General features: G+C 44.0%; 1 long non-coding RNA gene across 1 annotated transcript in view; it reads left to right on the top strand.

Annotated features, from left to right (window-relative positions):
* Positions 1–382: 382 nt before the first annotated feature.
* Positions 383–13,739, top strand: part of LOC130541373 (uncharacterized) — a 48,755-nt gene continuing 35,398 nt past the window's right edge. The window contains exon 1 of the long non-coding RNA XR_008955419.1: positions 383–465. This is a non-coding gene — a long non-coding RNA (uncharacterized LOC130541373). The remainder of the gene's footprint in view (positions 466–13,739) is intronic.

Consider the following 13,739-nt stretch of genomic DNA (forward strand, 5'->3'; position numbering starts at 1 on the left):
AGAGTCACATCAGAGAAGACAGCAGAATCACTGGGGTGGATGGAGTATTTTGCAAAGGTACCCTTCGTTGAGACTATTTTCTCCTCTGTCCTTGCCCCTGCACTCACCAGTGTAAGCCCCCAAATAGGGACTTGGAAAGCAAAGTTGATATCAGTTATTAGAAGAGATAAAAACATCTCCTATTTGTGCATGAGTGTGACTGCCCAAGGTGATATCAGAAGCTTCTTCCTTCTAGATGTGCATTTAGAAAAATGTGCACACAGACCGTCTCTGGAAGGACAAATCAGAAATGACTAAAAATGGTTAGGGGAACAGAGAGGATGCTTGGGGTCAGAGGGGCTTTCTCTAACTGTTAAGTCTTTGGGTTCTTTTCTGTTACCGTTTGTAGGTTGCACAGTGGCTCAGAGAGTAGACTTGGAGCCAGGCTGCCCGGTTTGTAGCCCTGCTTGACCTGTGTGATCCGAGGTGAGTTATTTCACCTCTCTACGCTTTTGTGTGCCTCTTTCCTCATTGGGTTGTTTGTGAGGTGCAAACAACTCACTATCTGTGCATATGTGAAGCATTTAGGACAATGCCTGGCACAAAGTAATGGCTATGTAAGTGACTGCTATTATTATTATTATTGCCATTAACTTAAAAATTAGATATAATCTTGAAAAAAGGCAGTCACCTGTGGATTTCTTTTCACAGAAGATGAGAAGGGATGGCAGGGACTGAAACCTGCTGGACCACTAAATAAAATTTCAGCTGTTGCTTGTAGCCCCTGTAACCTAATCTTTCATTAGAACTATTTGCAGTTAAGAAAATATGAATCTGTAATCATTTTTGGTCTTCCTCCTTGGCAGAGGTGAGGGTGGGTGAGGTTGGCAAGAAGAATATGGATAATCCAGCCTTGACTATTGAAGTCTGATTAACCAAAGCTAGGTGTGACCGAGATGATTGTTATCTCAGAGCTTTGGAACCAGAACGCTGGTGGAGAAAAGGCAGCTCTCCTGGTTCCTTGGGCCTGCATCTTGCATGCTCTGAAGGGAACTCAGCTTTTGTTTAGGTGAAGCCCTATAAACCTACACATGTACCATGCCGTGTTCCTGGGCCCATAATGCCTGTCCTGAAGTCCTTGTAGGAAGGTGCTTAGCTGTCCATAGAAAGAACAGAGCCCCTAATCAATGGAGTGAGCTGCGTTCCCAGAGCATTTGGCTTACTGGTCTCTCCTGTGAAGGTACTTGGTACTCATCAGGGGAACTCACAGTGTCCTAAATATTGTGCTATAAGCTACCTGAGGTTTATGTGGCTGTGTTAAGTCCCCAGTGATGGTATTTTGCTTTAGGAGCAAGAGCCAGGGCTTGGAGCCTTCAGCATTATGCCCACAGCCTACCAGACTCTCAACAGGAAGGCAAAGGTTGCAGGGCAGAGGACCCTAGAATCTGGATCTAGGCTGCAATGGGACAGCTAACTAGAGTTTTCTGAATCCATGAGGTTAAAGAAGAATCCAGCTTGAATCTAGTGAGACTGAATTATTTGGGGATGCAGAACTGGAGATGAGGTTCTTTCTAAAAGAGATGCTACAGAAAACAGGGTGGTTGCATTTATTCCTGTCACCAAGGAAAGATTTCACATGACATAGTTTAGGTAGAAAGATTTCACATGACGTAGTTTAGGTAGAGACTGACATGGATGTGTTTGGAAGTGTCAGCACCCAACAGGATAAGGTAATCAGCCCTGTCCAAGAGAGCTTTCTGATGACAATGATCCATATCTGCACTAGCTACATGTGGCTACCAAGTGCTTGAATTATGGCCAGTGCAGTCTAAGAACAGAATTTTTAATTGTATTTAATTTAAATAGATTTAAATATACATAGCCACATATATTTACATGGTGTCTGATGATAACTGTATCATACAGCACAGTTATAGACAACTGACTTTTCTCTATAGTACTTTGGGAAGAGAAAGAGCAAGTAATATTTTGTGGAGCTGTGTTTCAGACATGATGCTATATGCTTTCTCTCACAGAATAATCTTGTTTAATCTCCACAAGTCTGAGGACTAAACTGGGTGCCAGAGAGAATTAAGTAACTTGTCGAGGTTGCATCAGTAACAAGGGAGCAGGGAAGAGATTCAAGCTCAGGTATGGCCCACCCAAGTGCTGCTTGTACATTCCACAACTGGGGAGACTCTGATTTACTTAAGGGTTTCGATTACAGTGGCAAAGTGAATTAAGGGCCAGGAAATGTGGCTTTGTGGTTAGGTAAGTTGAGATTATTTCACTTCAAGAGAAGAATACTGAAGAAGTCACTCGATCTTTAGAACTATATTCAAAGATCATTTCCTTTTTTTTTTCTTTTTCTTGAGATGGAGTCTTACACTGTCGCCCGGGCTGGAGTGCAGTGGCGTGATCGTGGCTCACCTCCCAGGTTCAAGTGATTCTCCTGCCTCAGCCTCCCGAGTAGCTGGGATTCCAGGCACCCACAACCGCACCACTAATTTTTTGTATTTTCAGTAGAGATGGGGTTTCACTATGTTGGCCAGGCTGGTCTCGAACTCCTGACCTCAGGTAATCTGCCTGCCTCGGCCTCCCAAAGTGCCGGGATTACAGGCGTGAGCCATCACGCCTGGCCTCAAAGATCATTTCTTAGAGAAGAACAGCTGGCTGTCTCTGTCCCCATTAATGAAAGCTTCATTTTATTCTGGTTTACGTGGGGGCTATGGAAGAATGTGATAAAGTCTTGGTTCTGACATGGGCATTTCTCTTCACATCTCAGGGAGCCTGGTTGGACTTCAGGCCCCTGTGAGGCTGACTCTGTAGTCCTGGAGAAACTCAACAGCCAGGAACTTAGGACCATTTGTGTGTGGCATTTGGGCTAACCAGATTGGTGGCTTCTAAAGAAGATAGAAAGCATCACGTTTCCTGTATTTAAATTATTTGGTGATCTCAATACTGGTTGTTAGCCAAAGTACACAATGGAGACAGCCTATTTGCTCTACTACTTTTGATGTAGAAATATTACTAAGCTTGAGCTGATTAATAGAACTGTTACACATTTCTGTGCTCCCCTTACTGGTGGCATGAAACAATTCTTTTAAAACCTGCCATGTGTTCACATTTAAAACTAAAAGTAATTTAGATTACATGGATTTGAGAAGCCCATGTTGACACGTAATTGCCAACAGATGGGCTTTCAAATGTAATGAAGTGAAAATGGTCAGTACCCCATGTGTTGGATTTTGCAATTTTCCGAAGTAAGCCGTCATTTTTGGCATGTCATGCTAGTTAAGAACACAATGTATTTATAGCTCAATTATACATTTTCTAATGAATTTGGCATGGCATTTTGTTTTTCCATCAGTCACTTAAGACAGGACATTTGCCATTCCAAGAATGAATTAACACTCTTCTAAGTGATCTATAAACTGAGATGTAAAATAAATTACAAATTGGGACTGTTTTAGTTTTTCAAGCAAAGGGTATTTAAATAAAGCTTGAAATCATAAACCTTATTTCCTGTTTGAGAAGATGGTGTATTCATTACAGAGTGAAATAAAGGATTTTAATGTTGTTTTTTTTTTCCGGCAATAATAGTTAGAATCTTATGTTCTTCAAAGAAAATTTCAAAGAAAATTCGTAACACTTGTTAATATTTGTATGCCATGAACTTTCTGGAGTGATTGATTTATGCAATTCTGTTTATGACACTGGGATTCATCAGTGAAATTTGCATAGAGTATGTTATCAAGGCAAACCAAAACCAACTCTTCATACCACAGGGGAAGGCGTCTTCCCACATGTGGCAGCCTAGATAACAGGACAGTGTGTTAGAAAGCCCTCATTCTATTTTCCCCTCTTCACCATTATTTCTACAGGGTGCACAGCAGGTCATGTGTATAATAGAGAAAACAGAAGTACTGATAAATCACCTGGCTAATAAATAGACAACCCAATCACCTAGATGACTTAGAATACGTGAATACATACAGACAGAGGTTGGTTGATTCCTTGGAATGTTCTTATGACAGTGCTGATTTGTGTGTGTGGTTAGTTGTTAAAATTTGGTGCTCCTGCAGGGAGGATGATTGGTGCAGGCTTCTATTCAGCCATCCTGCCCCTAGTTCTTTGGAATGTAATGTGCAGTGGGTGGATCTTCAAGTCCAGAAGCAGAAAAGCTGGATTTGTGGGCGTTCAGAAGAGTCAGCAAGTTGTGAGAGCAGCAAGGGGCAGACTGGTCTGGGCAGAAGGTGTGGGCTGAGTGAATGAATTGTAGGGAAGGCCAAACAGAACAGCAGGGAACCTGACTGGAATCATGCCAGTGGCTACTTGGCAGTAAAGGAAAAAGGTGGAAAACCTTGAAGCCCAGCAATGGGCATTTGCTCTTAGAGGCTTCTCTAAAGTCCCTGCACACCTAGCTTTGGAAAGAGCCTACTGTGCACAGGGTGAGTTGGGTTGGATTATTTTTTTGAAACAAATGCCGCTGTAAACATGTTTTTCTCTTCACTGGTAAATATCAGAATTATGATGAGGCTTTAGGATAAGGAGATACTATTGTTGGCTAAAATGAAATTCTATCTTTTGATTCTTAAAGAACTAAGAAGGATGGTACAGGGCAAAGAGCTCTGGTCTGAGAGTCAGAAGGCATGGGGTCTAGTCCCAGCTCAACCACTCAAACTGGCTCAGTCTCTTCTGTGTAAAGTGCTGGGTGTGGGATGAATTACATGGCAATCAGAGGGAACTGCCAGTTTGAAACACTGTAGTTTTATTCTCTTTTACCTGTGCCTACCCGGTGCAGAGAACCTTGCTAAGTCGTCCTTTCTTTGGACACATCTCACTAACATCTTCCCACCTTCTGAAAGAAGACTTGTGCCTTCTTACTATCATGCAGATATCATGCCTGGCCTTATTACCAGATATTTTAAGTTAAAAAAAAATCCAAACCACCAAAGATCAGAGTTTAATTGATATGCTTATTGCTCTGAGCTAAATGAAACAAATGAATGTCTGGAATTTGGTAAATGAGATGACTCCTATTTTGAATTGTAAGTAAACTGATGTGGCAGTCAGGGTAGTCTAGGAGATGCTGCAATAACAAACAATGTCTACATCTCAGGACCTAAGATAAAAAAGGTTTATTTGTTGCTCTCATCACAAGTCCATTATGGCTTGGCTGGGGGTTTTACCATAGCATTGTCAGTGTTCTTATTCCACAGGGCAGGCTGGTGGAGCAGCTGCTTCTGGAACATTTCTTGTTGCTACAACTGAGGAAAAAGAGAACCGGGTGAATTATGCTTAGGCTCTTAGAGTTTCTGTTCAGGAGTGATACCTATTACTTCTGCTCACCTTTTATTGACAAAAGCATGTCGTAGGCGGTGCTTAACTTCTTCAGGGGGTGGGAAAGTACAATATCATCATGTTCTCCAGGAGGCGGAGAGCTGGAAGTATGTGGAACACCACAAATGCTTACCACAACAGTGAGTGCTGGGCGAGACCCAACCTCATCATGAGCAGAGTCTTTCATATATTGTGTTAGTTTGCTGAGCTGCCATAACTGAATACCACAGACTGGCAGATCAGACAGCATTTATTTTCTCCCAATTCTGGAGGCTACAAGTCCAGTGTCATGGTATAGGCAGGGCTGGTTTCTTCTGAGACCTCTCCCCTTGGCTTCCCCTTCTCTGTGTGTCTTCACATGATCTTCCCTCTGTGTGTGCCTGTGTCCTTGTCTCCTTATAAGGACACCAGTCATGTTGGACTACAGCCCACTCCAATGACCTTACTTTAACGAATTACCTCATTAAAGAGTCTGTTTCCAAATGCTGTAATATTCTGAGGTGCTGGGGGTTAGGGCTTCAATATATGTATGAATTTTGGGGGGACACAATTGAGCCCATAACAGATATCATGTTAACATTAGAACTGGGGCTGTAACAATGGTAATTGTTAATAGCAATTAGTAATTAGCAAAACTTTTTGATACATATTATCCCTGTCCCTATACTTGGTACGAAAAAGCTCAATAATTTTTTTTTTTTTGTTTTCTTTTATAGGGTCTTGCTCTGTCACCCAGACTGGAGTGCAGTGGTGCGATCTTGGCTCACTGCACCCTTCACCTCCTGGGCTCAGGTGATCTTCCCCATCAGCCTCCTGAGTAGCTGGGACTACAGGCATGTGCCACCATGCCTGGCTAATTTTTGTGTTTTTAGTAGAGATGGGGTTTCGCCATGTTGCCCAGGCTGATCTTGAACTCCTAGCTCAAGCAATCCACCTGCCTTAGCCTCCCAAAGTGCTGGGATTCCACACGTGAGCCAGCACGCCAGGCCACAAGATCTATTTGTGCAAATAAATTATTTCTTGCTACAACATTCATGACAGCTCTAAGATGCTGTGATTAGAGTTTAAAAATTGTAGATTTAATTGCAGACCTATAGAAAGTTTTCCTAATACACCTCATACCTTAAACTATCTTTAAACACATTAGATACTACAGAATCCAGAAGACTGACTTGACTTTTTACTGGTTTTAATATTTCTCCTGTGATATGTGTTAGAAAACCATAGACTTGTTATTTTTACTGAGTATTTCCCTGCTATTAGACATGATTGGCTGGGCATGGTGGTTCGTGCCTATAATCACAGCACTTTGGGAGGCGGAGGCAGGCGAATCACCTGAGGTCAGGAGTTTGAGACCAGCCTGGCCAACATGGTGAAACCCTGCCTCTACTAAAAATACAAAAGTTAGCCAGGCATGGTGGCAAATGCCTGTAATCCCAGCTACTTGGGAGATTGAGGCAGGAGAATCACTTGAACCCGGGAGGCGGAGGTTGCAGTGAGCCGAGATCATGCCAGTGCACTCCAGCCTGGGTGACAGAGTGAGACTCCATTTCAAAGTAAAAAAAAAAAAAAAAAAAAAAAGATATGATCTAGGCTGGTGGTTCTGAGACTTGAGCATGAATCAGCATCCCCAGGAGGGTTTGTTGAAACAGACTACTGTTCAACGACTGTTTCAACCCCCAGAGATTCTCATTCTGTACGTCTGGGATGGACCCAAGATTCTGCATTTCTGATATATACCCAGGTGGTGCTGATGCTGCCAGTCAGACCAGACTGCAAGAAGCACTGGTTTAGGAAGTTGCAGGTGAGGTGATGGAAAAACCATCTTTCTGTATTTCCTCATCTCTGGGGCTTCAGGTCCTGGAAGGCAGCCAGGCTAATGTGGGTACATCACTGATACCTTCCAGTCACAGGGAGACAGGGAGTCAGAATTATTAGAATAGTGAATGAGGCACTGTGTAACCAGGACCAGCTCTTTTGTATTTCTTAATCCTTACACAAACCATATAGTATTACCCACTCTGTGTAAGGCCTACTTCCTCTTGAACCATTCTTCAGTCATTTTGTTTCTGTTTTTAGAACAGAGGGGCTGGTACAATATGCTTTTTAACAGTTAGGCCAATTGCACCAAAGTCTTGAGAAAAAAACACTTACCCAGTCATTTTCTGTTTCCAACTGTGCTGCTTTTCATACACACAACTTTCTGGAGCCCAGTGCTAACTGTGACCACTTTTGCTTTGGGAGTCCCAGAGCTCCTTGTCAAGACTCAGCCCCGTGGCCTGCACTCACCTCTCTTCCTGATGGCCTTAGCCTCCTGATTGAGACTGCACACTCAGACCATGCTGTTAGGACTGAGGGATTTTTAGTCCCCCAAGTACCAATGAGAGCTGGAGAAGTGACAAGTGGATGTGTCCAGAGAAGGAGGCCAAGGCAGACCGTGCTCTCTGTTTCCACAATATCCCTTCTCCATTTCTCCCTTACTGTGATGGTCTGAGTTTTGTGTTCCCCCCAAATTAACATATTTCAGTCCTAACACTCAAAGTGATGGATTAGGAGGTAGGGCCTTTGAGGGGTGATTAGTGGCTGTATGAAAGAGGCCCGAGAGTGGTACCTCATCTTTTCCATCACACAAGGACACAGCAAAAAGGCACTGTGAACCATGAAGTGGGTCCTCACCAGAACTTGAATCTGCTGGCACCTTGATCTTGGATTTCCAGCCACCAGAACCGTGAGTGATAAATTTCTGTTGTATAAGCCACCCAAGTCTATGGTATTCTGTTACAGCAGCCCAGATGGACTAAGACACTTACTGATCAGACCCAAGGGTCGTGTAGGGTGGTGATGTGCTCAGCTAAATACTGTGCCAGTGCCACTGTAGCTAGGGGCAGCTGTGTGACCTGCTACTGGCTCATGCATGCAAGAGTTCTGTGTGGAGCTTCTGAGAAAACCTTTAAAAGGAGGTCTGGCTCAGCTGGGGTGCTCTTACTGTCCTCTGCCCTTCACCCTTCCCCTTATTCCTTCCTGGAATGCAGATGCTAGGCTTGGAGGTGCAGCAGCCAGGGTGCTACAATGCAGGCTCCATACTGAGCAAGTTGGAGCAGGAGGAGAGCAGGAGCCTGCCTCTCCAGTGGCAACCCCAGCAGCTGCTGAACTCCAGACTTCCTCTCATGTGAGAAAAACCCCCTACTAGACTCTGCCTGTTAGATTTTCTGTTACTTGCAAGGGCTCTGCCTCCATCAGCACAGAGTCTGAGAAAGAAGAGAAGTGACTGGGAAGTGACATGTGAGTGTCCCACCACTGATGACAGTGATGAGAATCAGCAGACTAGCAGCCACGCGAACAAACATTTCCTGAGCACTGACTCCAGATCAGGCACGATGCCAAGCCCTCGACGTGGCATTTTACAGATGAGGAATCTAAGGTTCAGAGGGTTTTAGTAACATGCCCAAGTCGCACAGCCAGGAAGGGTAGAGCTGGGATTCACACCCAGGCCCGTCCAACCTCCCTGGCCCTCATCAGGTCTCTTGACCTCTCTAGCTCTGGTCCCCAGGCCTCTGTCTTTGGTGTCTAGAGTCAGGCCTTAGGCACCTGTCCACTTTCAAGGCCCTGGCTCTCATGGCTTGTATCCCCACCAACCTCCCCAATCCCTTCCCTGCAAACACAGCTGCTTCTCCAGCGCTGGGCTGGGGTTGGAGCCCCCTCTTCTCCTGCTGTGCCCACCCTCTCCTGTCTGGTGACTCCTGCAGGATGGGGCTCCTCTGCCTTCTATTCCCTGTGTTCTCCTCCTTTGCCTTCCTTATCAGAATGAGAACAGGCATGGCGCCTCTTCTTAGAGTTTTGATTTTTCAGAGTTGCAAATACATCTGCTCTTCACATTGTATCTTTATCATTTTGATTGATGTCAGTTTCTAGAACACCTGAGCACTGGAAACAAGTACCAGAGGAAAACAACATACATTATAAAGAAAAATATGTATAGTATTGATAAATGATAGAATCTCAGAGTTGAAAGGAATCTTGGGGCACCATTCAGCCTCACCCTTTCCCCTGAGGCCAAAAACTCAAAAGGTGAACTGGGTGGGTAGCGGGGTCAGAGTGCTTGCATGGGAACTGAGGCCTGAGCATTTTGTACAGAAAGAATAAATCCCACATCTCCCACACCACGTGTTCAAGCACTTTCAAATGTATCAAGACACTGTTGTGATAGATAGAATATGGATTCCTTTAAAAGCATCCCTGAATGTAGAGGTTTTGATCATGATGCATTTTCTGGTGTACGTGTGTGTTTAAGATGTCTTCATACTCAGAGTTATGAGCTCCTTCTCAGGAAGACCTGGTACGTGCTGCTCACTCATCCACGAAAGCTCCTTGGGAGCCTCAGAACCGGCCTTATCTTGCATCCAGCTCTGCCTCTAGGTCACTTCTACAGTTGCCCTGGTCCTGGGTAGTGTGACTGAGAATAAGCCCCTCCAATCTTTGGAAATCAGAGTCTGTGTCCTGGTCCAAATGTGTCCTGGCACCTCTTTCTCATTCTCATCTTGACCTATGGTGATCAGCTTCTCCTGGTCTGCCAGAGAGTATCCTGGATTTAAAACTAAAAGTTCTGGGTCTGGAAACTCCCTCAGTCCCAGGAAAACTGGAATGGTTGGCCACCACTGTCTACTCTCTTTCAGGCTGAACAATGCTATTTCCTAAAATGTTTATAGTAGACAAGGTTTCTACATCCCACCATCCTGGTACCCCTCTGGGCTCATGCTCCAGTTTGACAGCGTCACTCTGAACATGCTGCATCTTAAGCTGAAGGAGATCCTCCGTATTGAGGTTGTGGGTCTGTCGATCAAGGTATTCAACTTTTAACTAACTGCTCCACAACACTGGCTTATAATGCATGTGTGACCAGTTAAAACCACAGGGCGTCTCCATTAACTTCTGTCAGGTCAGGTTTCCCACCTCCACCCTGTACTTGGCAGTTGGTCTTTTGACCTAATGGCAGTTTATTTTAAATTTAGTTTAATTTATTGGCTTGGGCCTAGTCAATGTCCCTTTTCAGGTGATGTGAAATGTGAGCCCCTGGCCCATCTTGGTCATCTTGCCCAGGTTTGTGGCTTCTGCTCATTTGGTAAACACACCTTCTGTGCCCCCATCCAAAGTGTCAGTACAAATGTTTGGCACAGATCCCTGGGGCACATCACCTGAGACATCCATTGAGATTCACATCAAGCTGTCAGTTGATAATCTCTATTTTCTTGTTCAGCTACCAGGGAGAATAGATCTAATTGTATTTTGGCCCTTAGGGGTAACCCCAGAGGCTTTGGGCACATGCTGATGAAAAATCAAAATCCCTTAGGAGCTGAAGCATATTCCAGAAAGGCTAGGATGCCACCAGGTCAACACCACTCTGAATAAGCACAGGTAATTGAGGCATTGACCCTATAATTATGTGGGTGGTTTACTCCCAGCAAAGGCCTAATCCTCAGTTGGCTCCTCTTTGCCACTCACAGGTCTCCGAGTCACTTCCTTTCACCAGCCATTTTTAGTAAACTCCGGGGGAGTTCGGATCAATTTGCTTAATATTTCAAGATTTTATTCCATCACATAAAGAAATAGATTAGTGGAATGTACCTTCAAGTATAATCTCTTAGAATTTGTGTATTAACTTTTTTGTCCCTGCACCTGTGACCTTTTTAAAAAATTGAGTTAATACCTACAGAGAAATGCCCAGATCTTAAATATGCAGTTCCATGAGTTTAAGCAATTGTATAATCCATGCCATCAGCACCCTAGTCAAGATACAGGTCCCATCCATCACCCCAGAAATGCTTCAGTGCCTCCTTCCAGTCGGTTTCCCCCTCACTTTTCATGTGGCCTAAGACTGTACCACTCTAACAGGTCTTAGACCCATGCAAATATAACTAAAGGTGATTAGAAAGAAATATCCCATAAAAATAAAATAAGAACAATATACATGTTTTGAAAATAACTGCAGTTTAGCATTTTCCATCTCTGTCTATGGCACAGGTAACCAAGTGTTTACTACATTGTTTTCTCACATTTTCTATTGCATAATTTTCTTTGAATAGTTCAGTGTCATACCAATTAAAATGTTTACTCTGTGTTGCAACTTGTAGTATCTTGAAAAACGTATATGTAAAACTGAACTTAAAAGGAGGGACACTCTGCTGGAATGTGAGAGTCATTAGGTGTATAACAACCAATGTCATCATTCCTGGCTGGTAGAATTGTCTGATGAGGCCTGCAGCCAGCAGAGGTGCTCACAGGTGCAGGAGTGCATACTGGCTGGCCTTTACCTGGTGGTTTGTGTTGGCTGCTGTTTGTGGAGACCTGCATTTGTAAGAGCATCCCTGACTGCTGTGGCTGACACACCTGCAAGTGTCTGTGGAATGTAATTAGTGCAGCCCAGCCTTGCAAAAAAGAAAGTCTTCTCTTGTTGCAGGAGATGAACTGGACTGACCCATTCATGATTGGTGGATAGAAGATATCCACCTATATTTTTGTAGTTTGCAAAGAGCGTTCAACATTCACTAATATGATGGTGACCTTCTGGGAAGGATGGAAAATTCTGGGAAATTCTTTAAGTCTGATAGCAAATTATGTTTTAGCTGTCCTGTCTTAAGTTCAGCTTTGGTGTTTGTGATGGTTAATTTTATGTGTCAACTTGATGGAGCTAAGGGATGCCCAGCTCACTGGTAAAATATACTTCTGGGTGTGCCTATGAGGGTGTTTCTGAAGGAGATTAGCATTTGAGTTGGTGGGCTGACTGGAGAAGAGTGCCCTCAACAATGTGAGTGGGCATCATCCAATCTGTTGGGGGCCCAAGTAAAACAGAAAGACAGAGGGAGGGCAAATTTGCTGTCTGAGCTGGGACATCCACCTTCTGCTGTCAAACACCAGCTCTCCTGGTTCTTGGGGAACTTGGACTGGAAGAAACCACACTGGGTTTCCTGGATCTCCAGCTTGCAGATGGCAGATCTGGAGACTTCTCAGCCTCTGTAATCCATGAGCCAATCCCTCATAATAAATCTCTTTCTATATATCTCTATATATCCTCTTGGCCTGTTTCTCTGGAGAATCCTAACTAATATGACATTTTGCCTAACTATGGTAAGGTGCTACTCAGAGCCCTGCAAAGCAATGAAGAAATAGTAGTAGTAACAGCAATAATAAAAACCACCATGACAATAATAGCAACCATTTGCTATTGCTCACCATGCTGGCAGCTGTGCTGAGGAGCTTGTATAGATCATCACAATTAATTCCCACAGCAGTACCATTTATAGATCAAGTAATTGAAGTAGAACAGGTGAAGTAACTTTCCTAAAGGGGTAAACCACATTAAAAGTAGAATTTGTACCAGCTGTACCTGTCAGTGTCCCAGGAGAAAATGGCTGGTATATTTAAATTGAGCGATTGGAGGCAAGTATGATAAATAAATAATGGAGTTTTCACATGTATGAGGAACTGCACCTAGATGTGTTCCTTGGTCTGTCTGTCTTTCTGGATCATTCCGTGCTATGATGTCCTTCTAATATCTCTAGCTTTCATAATAAGTTATATTATCTGGAAGAGTGAGTCCCTGACTCTCCCCGCTCCTCCTCCTCCTCTTTCCTCTTCAATTTTTGTTTCTTAGCTGTTCTTTTCTGTTTATTCCTTGCATTAATTTGAGGATGTACTTGAAAAGTTTCATGAAAAAAAAATCTGGGTGGGGTGCATTGGCTCACACCTGTAATCCCAGCACTTTGGGAGGCTGAGGCTGTCAGAGCACTTGAGGCCAGGACTTTGAGAACAGCTTAGGCACCATAAGTGCCATCCTATCTCTACAAAAAAAAAAAAGAAAATTAGCTGGGCATGGTGGCTTGTGCCTGTAGTCCCAGCTACTCGGGAGGCTGAGGTGGGAGGATCACTTAAACCCGGGGGGTTGAGTCTGCAGTGAGCTGTGATTGCACCACTGCACACCAGCTTCAGGGTCTACAAGGCTTCACTCTGTCACACAGGCTGGAGTGCAGTGACATGATCACAGCTCACTGTAGCCTTGACCTCCCAGGCTCAAGCAATCCTCCCACCTCAGCCTCCCAAGTAGCTGGGACTATGGGCACGAGCCACCACACCCGGTTAATTTTTTATTTTTTGTAGAGATGGGGGTCTCACTATATTGCTCAGGCTGATCTCAAACTCCTGGGATAAGGCAGTCCTCCCACCTCGGCTTTCCAAAGTGTTGGGGTTACAGGCATGAGCCACCGCACCTGGTCAAACTATCATCTTACTTATAATAGATTATAAAACTCTCTTGGATTTTCTATACTAAGGTAGTCAAAATTTTAAGGAGGCCTCCAAGATTTTCACCTCTTGATGTACATACCCCATATAATTCCCTTCCCTTGAGTGTCAGTAGAACCTGT

This window comes from Pan paniscus, chromosome 2 (genome assembly GCF_029289425.2).
Source record: "Pan paniscus chromosome 2, NHGRI_mPanPan1-v2.0_pri, whole genome shotgun sequence".
NCBI lineage: Eukaryota > Metazoa > Chordata > Mammalia > Primates > Hominidae > Pan > Pan paniscus.